At 50.1% G+C, this 6,000-nt stretch overlaps 1 pseudogene; it reads left to right on the forward strand.

Moving 5' to 3' along the window:
- The first annotated feature begins 5,182 nt into the window (after positions 1-5,182).
- On the forward strand, positions 5,183-5,641 carry LOC123454872 (annotated as a pseudogene).
- Positions 5,642-6,000: the final 359 nt, after the last annotated feature.

The following is a 6,000-nucleotide window of genomic DNA, read 5'->3' on the forward strand; positions in this document are numbered from 1 at the left end:
GTGGATTTCCTTAGGGGAGGGTCCTAGGAGGCTGGCAGTGTCCCATAGACAGCCCTGTCTACCTCTCAGGGACTGAACCTTCTCTCGGTGGTTCTTCACTGAAGCTCACCCCTCTGGTTATCAGTGACACCCCCAAGTCCATCATTCTCAGCACCTGTTCACTGTTCTATGACCCACGTAGTTTTGCTGCTGGACTGTGTCACTCAGTCTGCCAGCCTTGGATGAGTGGTGCCTGGATTTGACTTCTGTCCTACCTGAGGTCTCAGATGCCAACCTTACAAGGTCAGCCTGCTCTCCTCCCTTCTGTTCCTGGGTGCCCCTGCCAGCTTACCTTTCTGAGCCCTGTCCTGGCTCCTTCCAGGGGAGCTGGAGCTGCTCTCAGGAGAGGTGCTCTGCCACAGCTCTTGGGCAGGGTGGTGGATCTTTAAGAGACCTTGGAGAATGCTCACCTGTCACTTCCCCACTGCCCACACACACCACATGGAAGACTCTGGAATTATTCCAGGAGCCCAAAACAACTCTAGTCATCCAGGACTCACAGGTGAGCCTGCAGGGCAGCACAACATCAGGAGCCGGGTCCTCTAACACACTCCTGGCAGGGGTGAGCATGGAGCATGGGCCTCCTGCGCCCTGTGTCCTCCCTGCACTCTCTCCAGCGCAGGGGCCTGAGGGACTGGGATGCTGCTCCCACCTGGATACATGCCAGACTGAAATTGAGTGGACCAGCATGTGCTGAACTGACTCTCCTTGTGGGATCTCTGCTCACCAGCCTATCTGTCACCAGTCCTTCCCAGCCAGAACCCCCTGTGGTGCCGACCTGAGCCAGCTCACTCTACCCTGTGTCCCCAGCCTTTGGATCACCCTCTCCTACACCTCTTGGTGAAGGCCCAGGACTGACTCTGGTGATTCCCCCAAGACCTCCAGCCCCCAACACTAGCCCCTTTCTCCTGTAATCCAGGGCTGCAGAGAGGCCTGGCCCAGCTGGCTTCTTCTAGTTTCTTCTCTCTGGAGATGAGTGTTGGGAGTGCATGAAAAATGGGGGACACTCCCCATCCTGAGGCCCACTCACACTATGCTGTCTTCCCAAGTCCCCAAACCTCCTCCCCAGAGAGAGACTGGACACAGGAGAAGGGAAGCAGACTAGCCAGAGGAGGACATTTTTCTGTGGCCTTAGAAGGGGCATGGACAGCAGTAGTTCCCACACCCATCCCTCTTCTCTCCAAATTCCTGACACTCCCAGTCACTGTTTGAACTTCCTTCAGTTAATCCTTGGTCATGAATTTGACAACTTTGGAAATAAATGGCAATTTTCACAGATGTGGCTCTGTGTCATTCCCCCCCCCCCCAAATTCCTGTATGTGTTTATGTATCCTTGAGAAGCCTCTCGCAATGGTGAGACCCAAGGCCTGGACAGTCACCTCTTGTGATGAGCTATGACCCACCCTTTCTCAGAAACCTTGATTGCCCTGACCCAGTACCCAGGGATGTTGGTGTGAAGGTGAGAGGGACCTGAGGCCTGGTGGAGCTGCAGCTCTTCGAGATCCACCCAGGCTGTCAGGGCTCAGGAGGCCCCACTTGGGAGCTCATGTGACCCTGGGATGCCAGGCTTTAAATGAGGTGTGGTGGCCAAGGACAACAGGCTGAGGTTAGAGTGAAGATAGTGACATCATTGAGGTGATGACACATAGCGATCAAGTGTCATTGCTATCACTGTTTCTACCTAGGTATTCCTCATCCATCCCTGGAAGTCTCTACCACTGTGCCCAGTGGACCACCAGATGCATTCTGTTGGCCATTTCTGCGGTGTTGTGTGCAGGACTATCTGATCAGAACAGAGCCTGGTGCAGTTCCAGGGCAGCCTGGCCAGATGGACACTGCTGCCATTACATCCAGGTGGACATCTTCCATCAGTAGTCAGGAGAACTCCAGGATAGGGGACTGCTGTGTCCATTTCAAACCACCTGGCCTTTTCTCCCAGGTGGGGTCTCCTGGTGCTCCCTATGTCTGGTTCTGACTGTTGGATTTCCTCGCTGTATTCTGTTGGCTAATGGCTGGCTGCGACTAGATTCTTGTGTCCTGCTGGAAAGGATCTAGGTGAGGCAATAGATGGCCATGTCATAATAGTGCATGCTACTGTGCCTAGAGCCCAAAGGGAGACCCAGCCCAGTTAGGTACCCAAGAAAGTTAACCAGAGACGTGACAAGCCACCTCCAAGATGGCTTGTACTCTGCTTGCTCCCTGGTGTTCTCTGTTATGTGCCTCACCTACAATGCAATGACAACTGGTTGTGGGTCCCCTGAGCCTTGGAGTTATCCTAGGGGCAGGGGCTCCATGTGGATTGTAGAGTAAAAGTGTCAGTAAGGTCACATTCCCTTTGTTCAGGGATCCTTAAGGGGGCATTGGTGGGTGGAGCTCCAGGGTAGGCAGGCCCTCCATCTTGCCTGTGGGTAACTTTGCTCGTGTCCATTCAGGTGAATAAAGTGCTTGCCTTGTTCCAGAGCCTGGGCGTATGCTTGTGTGTGTAATGGCCGCCTATAATCCCTGTGCTGGGATGACAGGGAAGGGATCTGTGGTGCATGCTGGGTAAGGTGACAGGCAGAAAGCATAAAATCTGGGTTTAAGTGAGAGAATCTGCTCCAGTAAAGAAGGTATGGAGAGCCTCTAAGGGAGACATTGTCACTTTCTGGCCTGTTCACGCACACGCTCACATACACCCACACAAGCACACTCAGCCATAAGATAACCCAGGAGATCCTCTCTAAGGTGATCTTTCTTTCTCCCTCCCTCCCTCCCTCCCTTCCTTCCTTCCTTCCTTCCTTCCTTCCTTCCTTCCTTCCTTCTTTCCTTCCTTCCTCCTTCCCTCCCTCCCTCCCTCCCTCCTTCTCTCTCTCTCTCTCTCTCTTTCTTTCTTTCTTTCTTTTTGCATGTATGGGTGTGTGTATGTGTACAAGTGTGCCAGGTCTCTTGCCCCTGCAAACAAATGTCAGGTGCTGTTTTCACCAGGCTTTTCATTGATGCTGGGAAAACCCAAAGTTTGGACTAGTAGGCTCTGCAAGCAAACACCTTTAACCACTGGGTTATCCTACAGGCAACCCCTGGGTTTTGACCCCTGGGGGTCTGTGGGTCTACTTCCAGCAAAAAGCACCAAGGTTGTGGCCTGGCCTACTGTTGGGTCTTGGTTGAGACAGCTGCTACCTCACTTCTAAGCTCCCGTTGGAAACCTGTAGCCGGCTGGCATCTGGTCCCCTCACAGTGCCATCGCTCTCTGCACGACCATGTCCCTAAATACACACACAGAAAGACAGAGAGAGAAAGAGAGAGAGGGACTGCTTTGTAAACCAGATATTGATTGGACACTATGAATGAATGCATTTAACTGTTATCTCTTCTATATCATATTCATAGTATTTTTTTAAATATTTGAAACCAGTTATAGTGGATCATGCCTTTAATCCCAGCTTTTGGGAAGCAGAGTTAGGAAGATTACCATGAGTTTGAGGCCACCCTGAGAATACATAGTGAATTCCAAATCAGCCTGAGCTAGAATGAGACCTTACCTTAAAAAAACAAATAAAAAGAGAAGGAGGGAGGAAAGGAAAGGGAATACTAGTGTGTGAACTGCAAGCATGTCACACTCTGAGCACCTAGCTTTATGTGGGCATTAGGGAATCAAGCCTGTTACATGGGCTTTGAAAGCGAGTGGCTTCAACCACTAAGCCATCTCCCCAGCCTGTTTTCTTTTTCTTTTTTCCTTATTAAAGCAGCAATTATTACCTGTGGCCCTCTGTCTCCACATACTGAAATTGCCAGCTCTGGGTAAGACTCTGATGGAGGGAAGCCTTGTGTGTGCCAGTGTCTGCTTTTAGCCAAGGACAGTATTGTTCTGAAGTGGAAGTGCCCCTGAGAAATGAAGTTCCAGTCCCAAGCTGATGGAGACTCTGGAAGTGTGTTTGTATCTGCCTGGGGGGCAGGGAGAAGATAGTGAGTGGATGGGAGAAGTTGGCAATTCCCATTTTTTGCAGGTTTTTGAGAAGACTTAAAGGCCACAGGCAGTACATCACACAGAACTTTCTGGAGTGCTGGAAATATTCTTTGTGCTTATGCAGAAAGTATATCACTACCTCTATGACTTGTTGAGAACTTGAGATCTGACTCGTGTAAATGATGGTTTGGGGATGTGTTAACACAGGTGTGCAGGTGAGTGTGGAGGTCAGAGGTTAATGTTAGGTTCCTTCCTAAATCTCTCTCCGTCTTATTTTTTGAGACAGGGTCTCCCAGTGAACCTGGAGCTCAACAATGTAGCTAGCCAGGCAGCCAGCCTGCTCCAGACACCCTCTTCTCTCTGCCTCCCTGGGCTGGGGTCACGGATGCACCACACTCTGCCTTATACTTAACTCATGTCCTCATTCTTGTGTGGCAAAAACTTTGCAGACTGAGTCATTTACCTGTACTGTAAATGAGATTTTCACTGAATTTAAACAAATTTAAAAGTACATTTCTCTGTGTTGTTACTGTGGTCGCTTGAATTTTGTGATTCATGTACAGCAGAGGGCACCAGAGATTGTGGACAGGGTAGGTAGATTTGTTTGCAAATCTCAGGGATCCCTTCACAAGTGACGCATGCAGACAGCAGTACAGGTCACATCACCACCTGTCCCGCACCTCCACTCCGCCCTGGCCAGGCTTCCTCTCAGTCCCACACTCAGCAGCCCTGCTCCTGGCCCGAGCCTCCTCCCTATGGGCACGCTGCTCCCGGTGCTGTCACAAGCACTCTTTTTTTGCAGGGTTCTTCCTCATCACTGACAGACACGTGGACTGCAGGTTTCTCCAAACACACAGATATGTAGCCACTGTTAGAGCCTGGATTGTGTCTTTCCCAAATACAATGTTGAACTCCCAGCCCCCAGTCCCTTCAGCATGTGACTCTGTTTGGAGGTAGGATCTCTAAAGAGGTAACTAAGCAGACATGAGGTTGTTATGGTGGGCCCTGGTTGGAATATGTCAGGATCTCTAATTAAGAGAGATCAGCACACTGCTGTGATGGGAGGGGCCTGAGGGAGGAAGATCAACAAAAACAAAGTCAGTAGGACAATGTTATGATACCCAATGCTTTGTGTGCTAACTAAGAACACTAGTAAAGAGTGGGGAGGCAGTCTCCCCCCTCCCCCACTGCCTGCTTGCTATGGAAGCATAGGAACAGGTCCAAAAGGGACCTCTGAAGCTGAAAGGTATTGCAGAGGTCAGCGTAACTAAGGGAAAGAAGAAAAAGAAGGACAAGGACAAGGTGAAGCTTCTGGAAGCTGTGGGAACAAGCAAGAAGAGCCAGGAGGAGAAGAGGCGCTGCCTGGACAAGCAGACCCCGTAGCAAGCGTCCTGCGAGAAGATGCAGGAGAAGCAGCAAATGGAAAAAATCCTGAAGAATGCATCCAAAACCCACAAATAGAGAGTAGAGGACGTCAACAGATGCTCACAGAGCATTGTGATATCCCCAAAGTCAGCTGGACCAAGTAGCCGCCTGTGGGGCAGCTTCCAGGAAAGCAAGAGGCCACTTTGGCCATCTTGCTCCCTTTGATGTTTTGGGAAACAAGTCTTCTACACACATACACATGCATCCTCTGCTGAGCCCAGACCTGAAATTGTGTCCCTTGTTTTGGAATAATTAAAATAAGGCTGTTCTTCAAGTCAGAACCATACCCAAACACAAGCCCACTCTACAATATCAAGCTACCATCAATCACGGGGTATAAGAGGGCCTAAACCTACCATACTGTCTATCAAAAAAGTAAGTGTTATCTCAATTTTCCAGGTGCTAACTTACTCTCCGTTGGAGAATCTGCTTCTCTTTTTCAGATAGATGTAGATCCTAAGGAGAGAGCTGCCCCAACATACCTCAAAAGGGGCCCAACTGAAACTAAGGACAATTGGCGAAACAAGCAAGGGTGATATTTTCCTGTGAACTGGATACCAGCACAAGGGGGAAGGAGACCAATGCAGAGAAAA

Source organism: Jaculus jaculus, chromosome 14 (genome assembly GCF_020740685.1).
Source record: "Jaculus jaculus isolate mJacJac1 chromosome 14, mJacJac1.mat.Y.cur, whole genome shotgun sequence".
Classification (NCBI taxonomy): Eukaryota; Metazoa; Chordata; class Mammalia; order Rodentia; family Dipodidae; genus Jaculus; species Jaculus jaculus.